The sequence below is a fragment of the Nyctereutes procyonoides genome, unplaced genomic scaffold (assembly GCF_905146905.1).
Source record: "Nyctereutes procyonoides isolate TBG_1078 unplaced genomic scaffold, NYPRO_anot_genome, whole genome shotgun sequence".
NCBI classification, from domain to species: Eukaryota; Metazoa; Chordata; class Mammalia; order Carnivora; family Canidae; genus Nyctereutes; species Nyctereutes procyonoides.
Window position 1 is genome coordinate 67,220,403 of NW_026575142.1, and position 17,605 is coordinate 67,238,007.

The 17,605-nt window shown below is 48.3% G+C and overlaps 1 protein-coding gene across 2 annotated transcripts in view; it reads right to left on the minus strand.

Moving 5' to 3' along the window:
• Nucleotides 1-13,187, minus strand: part of PLD1 (phospholipase D1) — a 203,867-nt gene extending 190,680 nt beyond the window's left edge. For both annotated transcript variants that reach the window (XM_055307789.1, XM_055307788.1), the window contains exon 1: nucleotides 13,079-13,187. The gene's annotated coding sequence lies outside the window, so the exon portion shown is untranslated. The remainder of the gene's footprint in view (nucleotides 1-13,078) is intronic.
• Between the last annotated feature and the right edge of the window lie 4,418 nt (nucleotides 13,188-17,605).

Below are 17,605 nucleotides of genomic sequence, written 5' to 3' on the forward strand. Positions count from 1 at the left end.
GCTCACGAATGGATTTAGAGGCAGACACAGAAGGCTGCCTTTTTAAAAACATACCATACTGTAGCTGTCTTTCTTTTAAATGCAGATTTTTCTAAGTAAGCAGCTTTTGACCAAAACATCTGCAAATACCTTAAAAATGTGAAAAAAAGCTGGCATTTACTGATGTGAATAGGTTTTTACATGTCTCGCTTATTTATTTTGGGCCTCCTCTTTAAAATTGATGAAAGTTGGGCAAAATTTTTGAGAATTCATTCTTTTTTCTCTCAATCTTTGGAATCTTTAAGGGTTTACTACTCCTTACGTGCCATTCTTCCCCATGTTTTGTGAAGGCTGTCACGTGAGCCATCACATGGGAAAACCCATTTTTTCCATTCTTTCATGACTCGTTTGTAAAACGACAGACAAATGGAAGTATCACTGACCCCTTAAAATGTGAAACCTAAAGAAACTTTAAAGGGAAGGGAAAAGTGCTCAGGCTACTGAGTCCAGGTTACGCTCCCCCACACATGTGTATGTCTGTCCTTTTGTTGGACAATCAGCCACGGCAGGAAAGCGGGCTTGATCAGATCAAAGAGGACCAGTTAAATGCTGTGGGAGGCTTTGCAAAACTGAATGAGGAGGGTGTGCTCAGTAAATTACGATCACTTAAACACCCGCCACTAACGTAATCCTAAACTCATTTTTGCAGCATTGAGTGGTGCATCTACATTTTGAAGAAAAGCAAGCCTCTGCTTTGGGAAACAATGTCCCCAAGCCTAACCTCTGACGAGAAGAGGGTCCAGGGTGGCTGGAGAGCCCAGAAGCTAATTCAGGACCTAAAGACCCTCGGTTGAGGTGGGGGGGCACCATCCTCCCTGCCCTGGGGCTCTGATACCTCCTTCGTACATCAGCTCTGAGGGGCGGCGTGAAGAGACTCCCAAGGCTAAAGAAGCCTAGGCCTTATCTGAAGCTATGGCTCTCCATCCCTGCCCCAGACCCAGCTTGGTTTGCGTGCTATGACAAAGAAGAGAAATTATATTCATTTCTGGTCATTCCTGATCATTGAATATATGGTCATTTTAGTTATAGACAAATGTCAAGGCCTCTCCAGATCCTTGGCCCTAGGAAACAAACACGTGAGGAAACTTGTACTACTACATAGAAGTCATCAGATTAAGGGTCTATGACTTAATCAATAATCAAATTAAATTGAGAACAAAATCCTGGGTAGAATCAGAAGACATTAATATACACACCACTTCAATGAGAAAGAATGAGAACTGAATGTCTGATCTGGCTGTGTTAAAATAATTACAGTCAATTAAGTGAGGTGCTTATTCTTTATGCTTACCTTGTGCTTAATTATCATGCAATACAATAATGACTTCTCAACATGTTCTAAATTAATACCGTTATTCTTGATTTGATTGCAATGGTAAATGCTTCATGCCTGTCTAGCCAGATGTCAAGGTCCAGCTGTGGGCCTATCACTTAGTCCTACTGGGAACTGATTCACAGGCCCGAGTGCAGTTGGCCACTCATGGGATAAGCCATGCTGGGATGAGCCTCACACTCTCTGTAGGAGGACTGGGTCCTCAGTGGGCCTCAGAGCACTAGGGCCACGTGGGTAGCCCACTGCACATGAAGCCACTAACCAATACCTGGCTCAGACGCATCTCTGGCCCAACTGGCCAGGTCATCTGGTCTCCACATACAATGGCCCACAACTTTGATGTTAAAAAAGGAGAACTTGCCTACAACCAAAACCACTCTCTAAAGAATTCCTGTGTGTGTAGACTGGCACAGAAACAAGAACACCTAAAAGCACTGAATTTCAGAACAGAATTAACTAACAAAATACAAAAGAAAATCTAGACCACTAAAAGAAGGAAAGAGGATGAAATATTATTAGAATGCTTTGCCTTTATTTTAAACCAGGTCGATAGGCAGGTGAAGACACATTAGACTTTTAGATGCTTTAAAAAGAGGTGAGATAGAAGTTTATATACAGTCTATTTAACTTTATTCTTTAGTAGAGAAAAGTACAGCATATGGCACATTTGTCTTAGAAAACAGAAAGCGAGAAAGACTGGCGCGGGGGCTTCTATAACAAATCAACCACTCTGAGCTGTAAGTACGGTGATTTGCGTTTTCAGTTTTAGAAAAATCTAAAGAAAAAAAGATAGGAAGACCAAAAAGTGTTCTTAAACCCCTGTATGTTATTCCACTTCCTAAGGAGTTTTTAAATGACAGATGACTACAGGCGCACCTGGGTGGCTCAGGTGGTTAAGCATCTGACTCTTGGTTTCAGCTCAGGTCAAGATCTCAGGGACCTGAAATCAAGCCCTGGGTCGGGCTCTGTGCTCAGCTGGGAGTCTACTGGAGATTCTCTCTCTCCCTCTCCCTCTGCCCCTTCCCCTGCTCATGCTCTCTAAATATGAATGAATGAATGAATAAATGAATGAAATATTTAAAAGACAGATGACTACAAATCTCCCTAGAGTTGATCTCAACATTAATTTAACATAGAGTGCAAACTCAGTATACAATAGGGGAAAAGATGCCTTTTGACTTTACTTCTCCAAAAAACAACTGAATACTTATATTTGAACTTTATTCTGGCAAAAAAATAAAAATCTAAGTGATAATTCATTCTTTACTGCTCCAAATAAATAAATGCATAAATAGGACACTTAAAGGGAAAAAAAGAGGGAAAGATTTTTTTAAAGTCTTCTAACATTTTTAAATAACAGAATTTTGTCTGTTTGAATAAAATTCCTAAAAGGCCAAATATAAGTAAGAAACACAGTACTGGATTATATAATCCAAAGTACAAGATAAATATCCATGAGTCCACATTGGTATAAATAAGTCATTGAATAACTAAATAAATAAGGACGAAAAGATAAATTTCCCATGCAGAAACAATCTAAATAATTTATGTAGCTACCAGCCTCTCTAGGAGGTGGAGCATAACTCCTCATCTCAGTAGCGTGGCTGCACACAGTGACATTCTTCCAAAGGGTTCAGTACTGAAAAAGGGAAAAATAAGTAACTTGGCTTTGGAGAACCCTAACAAATACTACCTCAGCCACGCAATCAAAATTCCCATCAGCAATCCTACGTCATGTTGATGGTGTGGACCCTCGATACAATGTGATGAGAATCGTATTTTACCACCGGGTTTTCTTTCCCCCCTTCAAAACCCATAATCCCAGTCTAATCAGGAGGAAAACATCATAAAAGTCATGACCGAGGCACATTCTACAAAATGCCAGTACCCCCTTAAATAGTCAAGGTCACCGAAAACATGGAAAAGTCTGAGACACAATCACGGCAAGAGGAGCGCAAGCAGACAGGACCACTAACCGTAACGGGGTATCCTGGATGGGTATCAGAAGAGCAAAGGAACACTCGGGAAAAGCTGAGGGAACCTGAATAAAGTATGGATTTTAGTTAATAATAGTACGTGCATGTTGGTTCCTTAATTCTAACAAGCATACCATCCCCACGTAAGATGTTCACGACGGAGGAAACCATGGCTTACCCACGCACACTCTTTGCAACTTTTCTGCAAACGTAAAAAGCATCTTTTTAAAAAGGCAAATACACAAAAAATAAAAGATAAACTAAAAAGGCAAGTATACAAAATTATGCTTTTTCTAATGAGATGTTGTTGGTGAACGTGGGGTGTAGAGAGAGAAGCTCCAGACGTCTGCTCTCTGCATCCCGACCCCCATCCTAGCCTGCCCCTGAAACATGGAGCAGTTTGAAAACCACGATCTTGAAAAACTGGAACGGGTTCCCACCACGAAATGCCAGCCCATTCCAGGTGGTGGGGCAGGTCTCAGCTCACGCCCACAGCTCCAGGCGGCGGAGCCACATCGTCTACACTGGCAGCACAAGACTCGGCTCAGTCCTCTCCAGCACTGCAGACCCCAGGGGATGGCTGTCGCTGTCAACCCTCTTAGCCTTCTCGGCAACCGATCTGCAAAAATCAGCTCATGTCGTCTGCTGAGGTCGGACAGCCAAACCTCTCCAACATGCACTTCTGGCCTCCTGGTGTCCTACAGAGTGACGCCCGGCCCCCAGTCCCCACCTCCCTGCCAAAACTGGCTCTAGTAGCACTCAAACAAGGCTGACGGGGGTTTCCCAAAATTGCTCAAGTTTACTTTATATCACCTTCATGTTTAATTGATCCATTCTGTCACAGATTATTCACCCATAGGGACACACAGTGCAAATCCTTACAAGCTCTCTGAAAATTTAAGGTGACATTCACATAGAAAGCTACAGATGGGGATGCCTGGGTGGCTCAGTGGTTGAGCATCTGCCTTCGGCCCAGGGTGTGATCCTGGGGTCCCAGGCTCTAGTCCCACGTCGGGCTCCCTGCATGGAGCCTGCTTCTCCCTCTGCCTGTGTCTCTGCCTCTCTCTCTGTCTCTCTCATGAATAAATAAATAAAATCTTTTTTTAAAAATAGTTGTGGTCATCTAAATGCTCCATAGTCTAAAAAAGAAAGAAAGAAAGCTACAGATGTTGTTTCCCACTGGTCAACAGTGACCTTTGTTCCAAATGGCAGTAACATTCCATGGTGAATCACTGCCATGAGCATGGTAACCTCTGCGGGGTCAGGAAAGAACAATTAGGAGAGCAGTTGAAAAAAAAAAAAAAAAGGAAAGCAGTTGAACCATTTGGGAACCCAGGGGTCACACTAACATCATATTCTCCTATAGCAACTTGGAGAGGCCTCCATTTGACAAGTAATTAGTGAGCACCTACCACGTGCCAGGCAAGACCCCATCATCACAGAGCCTACGTTCTCAGGTAGAAAACTCGGGATTCAAGAAAACAAGGCCAGAAGAAGAAATCAGATAGGAATAGGTGCAGGCATGAAAATAACCCATGATAACAGGCTGGGAGGGGGGGGCATCTGGGTGGCTCAATTGGTTGAGCATCTGCCTTTGGCTCAGGTCATGGTCCCAGGGTCCTGGGATCGAGTCCCATATTGGGGCTTCTCCCTCTCCCTCAGTCTCTCCTTTTGCTTGTGGGCTCTCCCCCTCCCCCCTCTCATGAATGAATAAAATCTTTAAAAAATAAAATAAAATAATGGGCTAGGAAGGATGAGTCTGTAGGCAAAGCAAAGCAGACGTAGTGGGGAAACAGATCTCACGGTCAGAGGAAGCTTTTCTAGGAGGGTAACATTCAAACATTTTCTCATGGACTTAAATGTTAAAAAGACACAAGCCACGCAGGGACTTAGGACAAGGGTGTTCCGGGCAGAGGGAACCCCACCATGCAAAGGCCCTACAGTGGAACCCAACTTGGTGTGTTCCAGAAACGGAACCCTCCTGACAACCCCAAGAGAGGGGCAGTGGCAGTTCCGAAAGGTGAAAACTGAGGTTAACGTAGACACAAACCCAGCACCCCCGACTCCCCTGCTAGCCTTCAAGTGCTCCCCAGAGCTTTCTGCCTAGCTAGGCCTCTAGGCCCCATGCCTAGCTCCGGGAATCAGGCCCTGGTATGAGGAACAGGCTCCTGGGGCAAAGACTCAGGCAAACTGAATGCTGTTTCACTGAATGAGAATCCCAGTGTAGCAGGTGTGGGACGGAACCTGGGAATCTGAATTTAAATAAGTTCCCAGGTGATTTTGTTTAGGCAGACCTGGGAATTAGTGTGATTGAGGGTAGGGAGAGGGCATGGGGGGGGTGGCGAGTTGGGGTGTGGAGAGCATAGAAGAATCCTATCTCTGCAAAAGGATAGAATCAAGGATTAAATTGAATGCAGTTGCAATCGCAAATGTCTGGAACCAATCATAACCCCACCAGCTAACAGGAAAAGACAGATAAGAATATTGCATCAACCGGTGTGATTCTTTCCCTCCCATCCCATTTGCAACTCAGAACCACCAAGACAGAAAAGAGCTGAGCAAATCTCTTTGGTCACAGTGACAAAGGAGGAGGGAGTGAAGAAGCTCTGACGTCGCATGGGGGCACAGCCAGGACGTGCTGCTGGTAGGGGAGAAGCCCTCACTGCAGCGTGTGCCTATTTCCTTGGCGAAAATACTTCCACTGCGGCCAGTTTCAAGCTCCCAGCATGCATTTTGAGAAAAGATGGGCACTAATTATGGTATTTTAAGATTTTATTTATTTATTCATGAGAGATAGAGAGAGAGGCAGAGACCTAGGCAGAGGGAGAAGCAGGCCCCTCACCAGGAGCCCAATGCGGGGCTCGATCCCAGGACCCTGGGATCATGCCCTGAGCCAAAGGCAGACGCTCAACCGCTGAGCCACCCAGGTGCCCCTAGTTATGGTGTTTTTGCCATACAGGAACAACAGACATAAATAACTTCCAGAACATAAATAACAGTAAATATAGTAAAATATAACTGGTGAGTGATGACTTGTGGCATCCATCACCTTCATTTTCAATATCATTTATTTAATGTAGTTTCAAAATCTAAACCGTATTTTGATTTTTTTAATAGCAGTATCTTTAACAACTTGCTCACAAAATTCTGAGACATTGAAAAATCAGCTCTCAGTATGGGCCAGTTCTACTGGCAAAAGCTTTAAAACGAACAGTCCACCGGGGCACCGGGGCGGCAGGGTCAGTTGGGGCTCAGGGTCGTGATCTCAGGGTCATGAGACGGAACCCTGCTTCAGGCTCTGTGCTCAGCCCAGAGTCAGCTTGGAGCACACACTTCCTCTCCCGCTGGCCCCTCCCTGTTCCTTAAATACTTATATCTTTTTAAAAAACAAAAAGAACCATCCACTGCCTTTCCTTTCCCTTCCTCTTTTTGGGTCTTGGTCTTCTCTTTCCTGCAATAAGGATATGGCAGTGCCTGGAGATCTGCTCCGAGGAGCCCTGGGGTCCCAGAGCTGAGGGGCAGCTGGTGCCAGGCGGTGGTCAGGGAGGGCAGACTGGAGGAAGCGGCTGGCTCACTGTCCCCATGTAGGAATTGTCAAAAAGAACAGCTCTCCTTTTGGGTATTTTATATACTGGGATTTCACAGAAGAGCTCTTTCAGAAAAGCGGTTCTCAGGGGTGGGGTGGGGAGGAGTAACCATATATTTTTTTTTAAAGAATGAAAATTTCTGGTCCAGGTTATTGATGAACAGTCTATACCTCCATCCATCATTTGTGCAGAGCTGTATCACCCACGGCCCTATAAAGATAACAGTGCCAGCCATGCCCTTCTCCCATAAAATGTGAAGCTAAAGAATGCGAAGGGAAGGGTGTTCTTCTGACACAGCCTGAGCTAGTTCACTCTCACCTTGAGAGTTCTTAATTCTAAATACATTTTAAAGGGACCCCCTACACGTACGCTCATTGGTAAAGAGCAATGAGTCGTGCTTCTCCTATTAAATGCATCAGGGTTCCTCTACCACATGCCATGCTACACTTACGGATTAAGAAAAATCAAAATTTTCTAGCTAATCTCACAACATACACCCTAAAAGTATAATGATCAAAGGCACACAGTTCATTCTCTCTAGTTGCACCCGGCTGTGCAGCCAGCAGTCTTCCCACTGCTTCGCCACACTGGGGGTGGGGCATGAAATCTCCCCCTCATTCAAGAGTTTGCCTCCCTGGCAAAAGTGATTTCTCCCCCGTAGGCCCATAGGCCACATCGCCGGGCGGCTCTAGCAGCAATTCCAGTTTGCTCGGTTACTCATGGATGTCACTCCTCTGCAACTCGGGATGGAGACAGGAGCGCCGGGCATGACAGAAGGGCACCCAACGTTTCCTGTGTCGTTTCTGTGTTCCAAGCTCTAGGCCAAACACTTTCTGGGCATTGCTTCCTGCGGTCCTCACAATGGTCCTGTGAGACAGGTGCTACTTTTATCCCTGTTTTACAGATGGAGAAACTAAGGCATAGAGAATCTTGAAGTTACTTGGTGCAGAATCCTCTGGATCTGAATCCAAGCTCTAAGGCCGAGGCCCGTGGTCATTTCTCCCGGTGAGGACTATGTGGAGCCCAACCGGGCCTTACAGGCCTCACAGACCAGCTTTGCTTTGTCGCTGCCCCATCACCCAACTTGGTTGTTGGGATTGAGGCCAGATAAGGGTTGGGGTTAGAGTCTTGGCTCCACGTTTCTAGTTTTGAAGTATTTACCATCTACATATCCCAGTAGGTGGGGTTTTCCTTCGGGTGACAGGATTCAGGCTGGAGTTCCTCCGCTCCTGTTCTGTTTTGTGGTGGTGGTGGTGGTGGTTCTTTTTGACATCACAATCATGTTAGTATCACAAATAGACTTCATCTCCAAATCCTATACCCTTACCTGAGCTCATACATTTTTATTCCAAAGTGGGAACAATGGTGAGAGTTTTTTTTTTAAAACCATGTCAAATCTCATCTCCAATTTGTTAGTTATTTGTCCTACTCTTAGCCCTTTTTGGTCAAATGTTCCACTTTGAGCTCTGCATATTCATACCACCTCACCCCCATACATCTGGAACCGTTCTCTTGCCCCCAACCATGGAACCCCCCCTCCCAATCTATTGCTACCTCTCCAATCTCATTTCAAAGGACTCTTTCATCAAAACTTGGGTTGAGAACATTGCAGAGAAAAGGCCAAAAACATGAGTACAGATGATAAATCCCACAAGACTGTTCACTCCACATCTACAAATGTACTTATAAGAGTAGTTCAATGGCACAGTAGAACAAATAACTAAAACATCAGCCCTAAAAACCTTCTTTTCTGGAAACAGCTATTTTGAATAAAATGAACCACATCATCTTCCTTCATCCTTTCAGGCAGCTCACAGCTACTGTTCACCATAATGGACAATGGAGACACAAAAATGGCAAAAACACAGCCTACGGCCCCAACGACCTCTCCCTCCCACCGGGAAGATGATAAAGGAAACATCTGCAAACCTAGCGATTTCCAATATCATGCTCTATATAAGACCCAGGCATATGAAAGTGGTATAAACAAAAATAGAATCGATTGGTATGAGGATCCCAAGCAAGGCCTCAAGACCCCTGGTATCTCGCTGTCCCCATCCTTTGTTGGTCAGCAATGGTTCTAAGCAACATTAAAGCCACTTCATGATAAACCGAAGGAAGGAGAATTTGCAACTCCCTTTGGCATCCCGGGGCCCTAAGAGGTAACACACTGAAACGCAGCCTTGTGTATAGAACTGGAAGCTTCGAGCACAGTCTTCTCCCTCTCTTTGCCCTCTTCCACTTCCTCCTCTCTCGGCATTTGTTTCTCCCTCCCTGCCCAACACTCTTCCTTTCCCAGGTGGATTCCTTACAGTCCCGCATCCGAGTGTACCATCTGTAAGAGCCGACTTTGAGAAAAATCAGTGTTGACCAGTGAACTTTGATTTTCTTGATCTTCATATAAAGTCTGTCAGTTTATGCCCTAGATGTGTGTCTTTTTCTCTCTCTCAACAAAAGGCCCGAGCAAACCAAGTTATTTTTATTTCCATGTTGCTCTTGGCTGATTTTCTTTTGTGCGTCAGAGGCTTTCGAAAAGGTTCCCAACTCGAGGTCCAAAAGGCTCAAAAAACAATTGAGCACAGAATAAACTACTCCCTTCGTGCAGAGGGGAGTGCGGGGCCACCAGCATCACCAACAACTGGGAAAGGAATCTGGGGCCCTAAGCAGCAAGCCTTCCCAGGGACCCCAGTTGGCCACAGCCTCTGCTCTGGGCACCCCTGACATCACCCAGGACTTAATTTAGCACATTAGCTCCAGGATGGTCAAAATGATTATTAAAATAGTGAAGCATTTCCCCCTAGGTTGGCAAATACTGCCCCCTCCCCCCCAAAAAAACACAACACACCCTGGCCTCTCCAGATCTTCCCAGGATCCCTATCCCAACCTCCTCAATCAGGAGGTAAGGCTTAGCCCAATAGGTTTCCAGGACTCTGCCCAAGGCTCCCAGCTCTGGATATAACCAAACTCCACCTTTATTTCCTCTTCTGGAAAATAAGGGAGTTAAAAAAAGAAAGAAAGGAAAGAAAGAAAGAAAAAGGGAGTTGAACTGATTCTCTGATTGTAGTTATGTCAAATAATTTCTCCTGAAGGACAAAGACAAGCTAGGAATATCACAACCTGAAAAAAAGTTTTATTGTTAGAGGAGGATGGAATCTCAGATTATATTGTAGCGGTGAGATGGCTGTGCCCAGATTCTGGGTACAGGCTGCCGGAGATGGGGCCCCGGCTGTACCATATGCTACCTGTATGGTCTCTCTGTCCTTCAATCACCTCACCTACAAAACGGAGATGATACTATTACCTACTTCACAGGGATATTTTGAGGGTTAAATGCGTCCATGCTTGCAAAATGCATAGAATAGTGCCCGGCACATAGTAAGCGCTATATAAATGTGGGCTAAATCAACCAACCATTTTATTCTGTCCCTGCAATGTCTGTTTAATAAATTCAAGAATTAAGAAAATTTCACAACAGAAAGAGAAAAACACTGTGACACTATGAAACACTTACATAACACACGCTATTGTTGAATAGCCCAGCACTAAACATCTGGGATCCAGATTTTACACTGCACTGTGGATTTAGGGAGCCCAACACGCTGGAATGCGTTCCCACTGCAGCAAAAGATAGGATTTGTACAATTCCTTTCCTAATCAGAAAAGTCACAGGCTTATGGGAAATTTAGGTTACAAGTTTCTCATTTTCACTCTGCAACAACAATTTATCCACACCCCAGCTGGAGAATACATTTTATTGTGTGGTGCTAACACTTAGGGGATTGTAGCCATAAAACCAGGCCTGGCACAGCGACAGCTGTCTCCCGAACACAATGACTCAGACCAACTGGGCGTTTAAAGAGCCATAGCTCATGTGCTGGGTCCTCCAGCACCAATGTTTAGTGAACACCTGGAGGGCAGAAGAAATTGCCACACCCAGCAGCCAGCTTGGCCAAAACCGCTTCCGGTTACTAAAAGGGTGCCACGACCTGAGCTCAAGCATCCCCCAGATACAAGCCACCGCAGGGCTCAGGGAGACAGAAGTTCTCTGCGAGATATTAGGGACGGAAACTATCAGTAACAGTAACTGCCTCCTGGATTCCTCCCTCTTGGTAGGTAAACTTCAAAATACCCTAATATACAGATTTCAGCAGCTCACCAGCTTATCCTTTAATAGGAACTCGGCAGATGTCTCCTGAGGGAGCTAAGATGTACTAAACACCAACTGGCTGTGGCTTCTCACCTTTCCTCCTTAAAAGCGCATTTCCGTAAAGCTGTGGGAAGGAGCTATTCTACGCATTGTAGTTTTCATGAGAAAACCAAAACCTGCAGCACAGTCACCGGCATCAGGATGTTTTGAAAACCCTACAAGGCAGATGACATGTCTTCTGCGGATGGACAGTGGTGATGAGAACCTAACCATGAAAAAGTGCTTCGGGCGACTGAGCTGTGCGCTTACAGGCGGTCAAGATGGCAAATTTTCTGTTACGTATTTGCCGCAATAAAAATTAAAGAGCTTGGGATCCCTGGGTGGCGCAGCGGTTTAGCGCCTGCCTTTGGCCCAGGGCGTGATCCTGGAGTCCCGGGATCGAATCCCACGTCGGGGTCCCCAGCATGGAGCCTGCTTCTCCCTCTGCCTGTGTCTCTGCCTCTCTCTCTCTCTCTCACTGTGTGCCTATCATAAATAAATAAAATAAAATAAAATTTTTTTAAAAAAATTAAAGAGCTTAACCTCTGTAGGGCTTGAAGGTAAACGAATTTCATGATATATTTTAATTAAGAAACGCACACTGGGGAATCGGACAACCTCCAGGAAGCAGAGCCTCCCACCACCTAGTTTGAAGTGAATCAACAAACCTCCATGGGCCCTCCACAGCCCTTGTCACCGTGGTTAATGGGGACGCACGCGGTAAAGGCGGTAAAGGCGCATCCTCCTCCAGGCCTGGACTCCTCGTGCATTTTATAGGGAGGCGAGCGGCCCTGGCTCCTGGGGAGCCAGACTCGGAGCTCGCACGTTCGGCTGAAAGGTCCCCAAGCACCATTTAAAGGCTGCACACAGATTGTGTGCGTAGCTTACAAAACGTCTAGTATGGAAAGAGGCCTTTATCCAAAGGGGCAGGTGTGAACCTGGGGGTGAGCGGCTCCAGCTGCGGATTCCCTTCACCCCTAGGCTGTCCCTACCCGGCGGCAACGGCCTCTCGCTGCATCGCGCTCTCGGGGTACCTGGTCCCCGGGGCCCTCGGGAGGCCGCGGCGGGGGGGGTGCAGGGGGGCCCCGGACCAGGGCACCGGCTCGCTCCGGCGACCGGGACCGCGCAGGGCGGCGGCAAGGGCCCCGGATCCGGCACCGCGCGGCGGGGACACGCACACCCGCCCTCTACCCCGCAACGGGCCCCACACCCCGCGTCCCCTCCCTCCCCGCTCCCCGGGCGGTGGCACCGGGCGCCCCGACCTCGCCCCCGCCACCCTCCTCCGGAGACCCCGAGAGCCGCAGCAGCCTCGCCGCCACCCCGCCCCCCGAGTCCCCCCAGCGCCCCGCCGTCCAGGAGCCCCCAGCACCCCCCCTGAGCCCGCCCCCCCGAGTCCCCCCAGCGCCCCGCCCTCCAGGAGCCCCCAGCACCCCCCTGAGCCCGCCCCCCCGAGTCCCCCCAGCGCCCCGCCCTCCAGGAGCCCCCAGCAGCCCCCCCCAGCCCGCCCCCCCGAGTCCCCCCAGCGCCCCGCCCCCCCAGGAGCCCTCCAGGACCCCCCGCCCCGCCCCCCCGAGTCCCCCCAGCGCCCCGCCCCCCAGGAGCCCCCAGCACCCCCCCGAGCCCGCCCCCCCGAGTCCCCCAGCGCCCCGCCCCCCCGAGTCCCCCCAGCGCCCCGCCCCCAGGAGCCCCCAGCCCCCCGCGCCCCGCCCCTCCCCCAGCCCCCGCAGCGGCCGCCCGGGAGGAAGCGCGCTCCAAGTGCGGCTGCGGCGCCAGGACTGGCCCGAGGGCGCGCACCGGGGCCGCAGGGAGGCTGGTCCCTCGGGGCCGCGGTGGCCGAGGCCAAGGGGGGCGGGGAGCCGCCGGCTGCCCGGGGCGGGACGGACGGAGGGACGGAGGGACGGAGGGACGGAGGGACGGAGGGACGGAGGGCGGGCGGGCGGCGGGAAGCAGGTCCTACCTGCGGGGCAGGCGGGCGGGCGGGCGGGGCACCTGCGCGCGGCGGCGGCTCCGGGCCGGGCCCCTGGCACCGCTGGCCGAGGGGAGGCAGGAGGGGCCCGCGCTGCGCTCCCGCCGGAACTCGCGGCCGCCTTGGCCCGGCAGGGGTGGGGCGGGGCGAGGCGGTGCCGGCCGGGGCGCAGGGCGGGGGGGGGGGGGGCCCGCGGGGCAGCGGCCGGGCCTCGCTCCTCCCTCCCCCCCCCCCCCCCGTCCCTCGGGGCAGGCCCGGGTGTCGCGACCCAGCCGCGCGCACGCAGGCTCCCCGGCGGGCCCTACGCTTACTGCTCGCGGGGACCCCACGCCCCCACGTCCCCGCGGAGCCGCCCACTTTGCAGGTAGGGAACCGCGGGCCAACAGGTGTAACTTGAGGCGACACAGCCGAGAGGTGGGAGCCGCCCCCCACGTCCCTGCGAGCCCCCGTCCCACTTGCTCGCCTGGTGCTACTGTCCCCTGGGGTGAGGCCACGAGGCCGGGGCGAGGGGCGAGCAGCCTGCAGCCCCACCTCGGAGACGACCGCACTGCCAGGTCTCGAACACTCGAGATCTTAGCAGAAGAGGAGGGGTCGGGGGTAAAGCCCGGAAAATTGGCATCGGGCCCCTGCAGCGCTTCAAAGGCAGCAAGCTCCGTGCCCTTGGGGCCAGAGAAAGGGAACCTGTTGCCTCGGCCCGACGGGAGGCCTCGGGTCCCGGCTCGGCTGCAGGCAGCTGCGGGCCCAGGCCCAGGGCCGCCGCCCCTCCGCGTGTGCCCACGTGCCCGCGACGACGCCCCTTGGAAGCACCCAGTGGACACCGCCCAGCGGAGGCGGGCTGAGTTGCATAACGTCTTCCTGCAAACGTGGAACTCCAAGAAACGAAAAATAGAATATTCCAGCCCAGGGGAGGGGGAGGGGGAGGGGTGGGGGAGGGGTGGGGGACTGAAATCGCAGTCTGGAACTCTTTTTTTTTTTTTTTCCTGTAACCTATAGTTGCTCATCCCTCCCAAGACTACATTTTTTTCTCTTGAGCGCATCTTTTCCTAATGATAGGAGAGTCACAGCCGTCCCTGCTTCCTTGTTGACAGAAATGATTGATGTCTTTAAAAAAAAAAAAAATCCTGGGATACTGACAGGTTTTTACAATTAAGCACATGGCCCTCCGCGCGCAGCATTGCCTAAGAAGAGTTTGGCAAGGGTAAGACCAGCTTGTTGCTAAAAGGCTGAAGAGCCTTTCCTCCTCTTCTTTCTCAAGTTTTATTAGTCACAGATGATTTGGTAAGTGTTCCGCACGCAACTAACTGCGCTCTTACAAGCGTGTCTTTAGAAACTGTGATGCTCTTGATAGAGAAGCAGCAGCCTCCAGGACGGCATCCCAAATGCCTAAGTGTCATCGTTAAAACATTTGGCACTAACCTGAGACAACAGGTCTTTCTAGTGACTATGATTAAAAATAAAATTGTTGAAGTCCCCTCGCAGTAATTGAATTTCTGCTTCCTCTTGCTAGAGGAATCATAGTAACAGCCCGCTATGGAGTGCCGGAGACAAATTTTAGAAACAGTATGATTCTGGATGTGATTATTTCTATTTTCCTGAGGGGATTCGTTGGTTGTTGCTGGTGTTTTCCCGAATCTTGCCTGTCTTCAGACATGTCGAGAAAAAACTGACGATGAAATCCTATCATATATCCATCTGGATACGCATGTGACATTTTTATCAGGCAAATGATATTCTAAGTCCTCTCTAATTTTCATCTTTTCTTCTCAGGGTAAGAGTAATATATACCCATGTTTATGATTTCTACCTTCATATTTTACAAAAATACAAAGTTTGGGAGGAAACAGAAACAATATTTTTTATTAAAATTACTTATAATAAAATAAAATAAAATAATAAAATAGAATAGAATAAAATAGAATTACTTATAACCCCCCAACCTACTCATCGTTAACAGTACGGTATATTCCTTTTTTGTTTGCCTTATACATAAACAAATGTTTATTACAAAATTGACAGCATGCTCTACAATTTAGAATCCTGTCTCACTGATATTTATATTTTTTACCGTCACTAATTTTTTAAATATGATTTTTTAATGGTTGAGAAATATGCCAACCGTTTTTTAATCTGTTTGTCTACTGATGGCTTTGAGGATGTTTCCAGACCTTTGGGCAGTTTACAAGCATGCCAGGATTTGTGCACTGCTGTCCACATCATCTAGGTCATTTTAGGATGCCCAGCATCTATCATCTTTTATGATAGTTCCATTTTCTTTTTTTTTTCTTTTCTTTAGAGAGGGAGGGAGGTGGGGCAGAGAGAATCTGAAGCAGACTCCACGCCCAGCTCATGACACTGAGATCATGACCTGACCTAAAACGAAAAGTCAGATGCTTAACGGGCTTGCCCCGAAAGTTCCATTTTCTTATAGAGAGCCCTTCCGCAAGTGTGTGTATCTCAGCAAGAACGCAATTTGGGGCAGCAGTCTCCAAGGCAAAGTGCAGACCCTTCCTCTGTATTCCCACCCCAGCTCCTTTGACCTCAAAGGCCAGGTGGACGGAATCTCAAGGAACCAGGGAGCAGATGATATTTGGGGCGGGACCCACTGAGCAGAGGCAGAAACAGCCCCAGCAGCAGCTCTGCCCTGACTGACCAGAGTGACCAGTGAGAGACAGTTTCCTACTTCCTGATTTTTTTTGTTTTGTTTTGTTTTTAACTTTCTGCACTTCCTCAGTATTTGCTGTTCCCAGCCTTGCCTCCAGTCTGCGAGCCCCTGGGGCTCTCCCTCAGATAGCAAGAGTCTGCATCCCTGGTTTGCCTCCAGTAATCCTCACTGCCTGTGATTTCTGTCTCTCCGTCCACCTGTCAGTCCCCTGATTAGCAACCATTCACTTCATTTATTCACTTATAAATGTTAAATTCCTAATGCTAATTAACCAGAGCACATAGCTACTCTGAAAACACAAAGTACGGAGGAAGATACTTTATCCTTGATCACCTGCTGACATAAATCAGTTCAGCCATCATAACAGTGACGGAAAGATGAGAACAGTGTGGTTATCAAGACTTAACAATTTCTGAAAATGCATGACCATGGCTAGGACCAAAAATCTCAGAGAGAATGAGGAACACAGTGCATATTGCCAAGGCATGTAAAAGCTCTGTGTCTCTCTATCTTCATTTTAACTTTCTGTGGACCATTCATATCTTATAATTTCTCCCAACAATGTTCAGCTTGTGGACTGCCTAGCACGTGACTCTTTAAAAAGGGGACCATATTTGACAGCTCCAGCCCCAACTGAAACACCGGAGATGAATCTTCTCGGTTGCCCATAGTGAGTTCCTTCGAAGGGTTTCCTTATCCGACAGTCATTAAGTAAATGTAATAACTTGTTTACAATATCTCTATACTTTCAGTGTTCACTTGCTGTTTAAAACTGTGCTCATGGGGGCGCCTGGGTGGCTCAGCAGTTGAGCATCTGCCTTCGGCCCAGGGCGTGATCCTGGAGACCCAGGATCGAGTCCCACGTCGGGCTCCCTGCATGGAGCCTGCTTCTCCCTCTGCCTGTGTCTCTGCCTCTCTCTCTGTGCCTCTCATGAATGAATAATAAAAAAAAAAATCTTAAATAAAAAAATAAATAACACTGTGCTCATTTTCACGGATCTGTACAAACACATAAAGTAGCATGAATATTAAATGAGAAAACAATAACTTAAAACATGAATATGTGTTTAGAATATGATGAATGTTGGTCAACAGATGGCTACAACTGTGTTAAAGTAACTAGAAAAGCAACTGTACTCAGTTTCCAAAAAGATCCATAAATTGCACAGTAAAAGATGATCCCAAGAAAGTAGTGGCTCTAGAAATCCATAATAAAGAAAAACAGACTTTTTCTTTCAAGTGAGTTTATCCAAACATACTCTTATGTTTTTTACTTTTAGACTTAACATCAAATATGAGTATTTATCCATCCTGAAAACCCACTGTTTTACAGGTACTGTTATAGGAGCTGAGGATCCTGCACCAACAGAACAGAAGCCCCTGCAGTTCTGTAGCAAGACAGACCTGACATCTATAGGAGACCAGGGGTGCAATAAAGAACTATAAACCACGGTAAATGAAAAAGCTTCCATGCGGGGGTAGGGGGAGATTGACTGGGAAGACTTCTCTGATAAGATAACATTCAGCAGAACAAAAGGAGCAAGCCTTGCAGTTGCCTGAGGAAGGATCGGCTAGGCTAAGGGACTAGGAGGGACAAAGGCCATGAGGTGGGAGAGTGTTTGGTGTTTTCAAGGAAGGGCAAGGAGGCAAAGGTGAATCGAGTGGTGTGAGCTAGGAGAAAACACCGGAGACTGGAATCAGAGGGGCCACCGGGAGCAAGTTCCTGAAAGGAAGAAGTTTGAATTTAATGTTAATTGATGGACCAGAGAATGACATTCATCTGACTTTTGTTTCAGAAGGACCACGCTGACTATATGGAGAACAGACTGCATGGGGGGGAGGGTAGACCCTGAAGC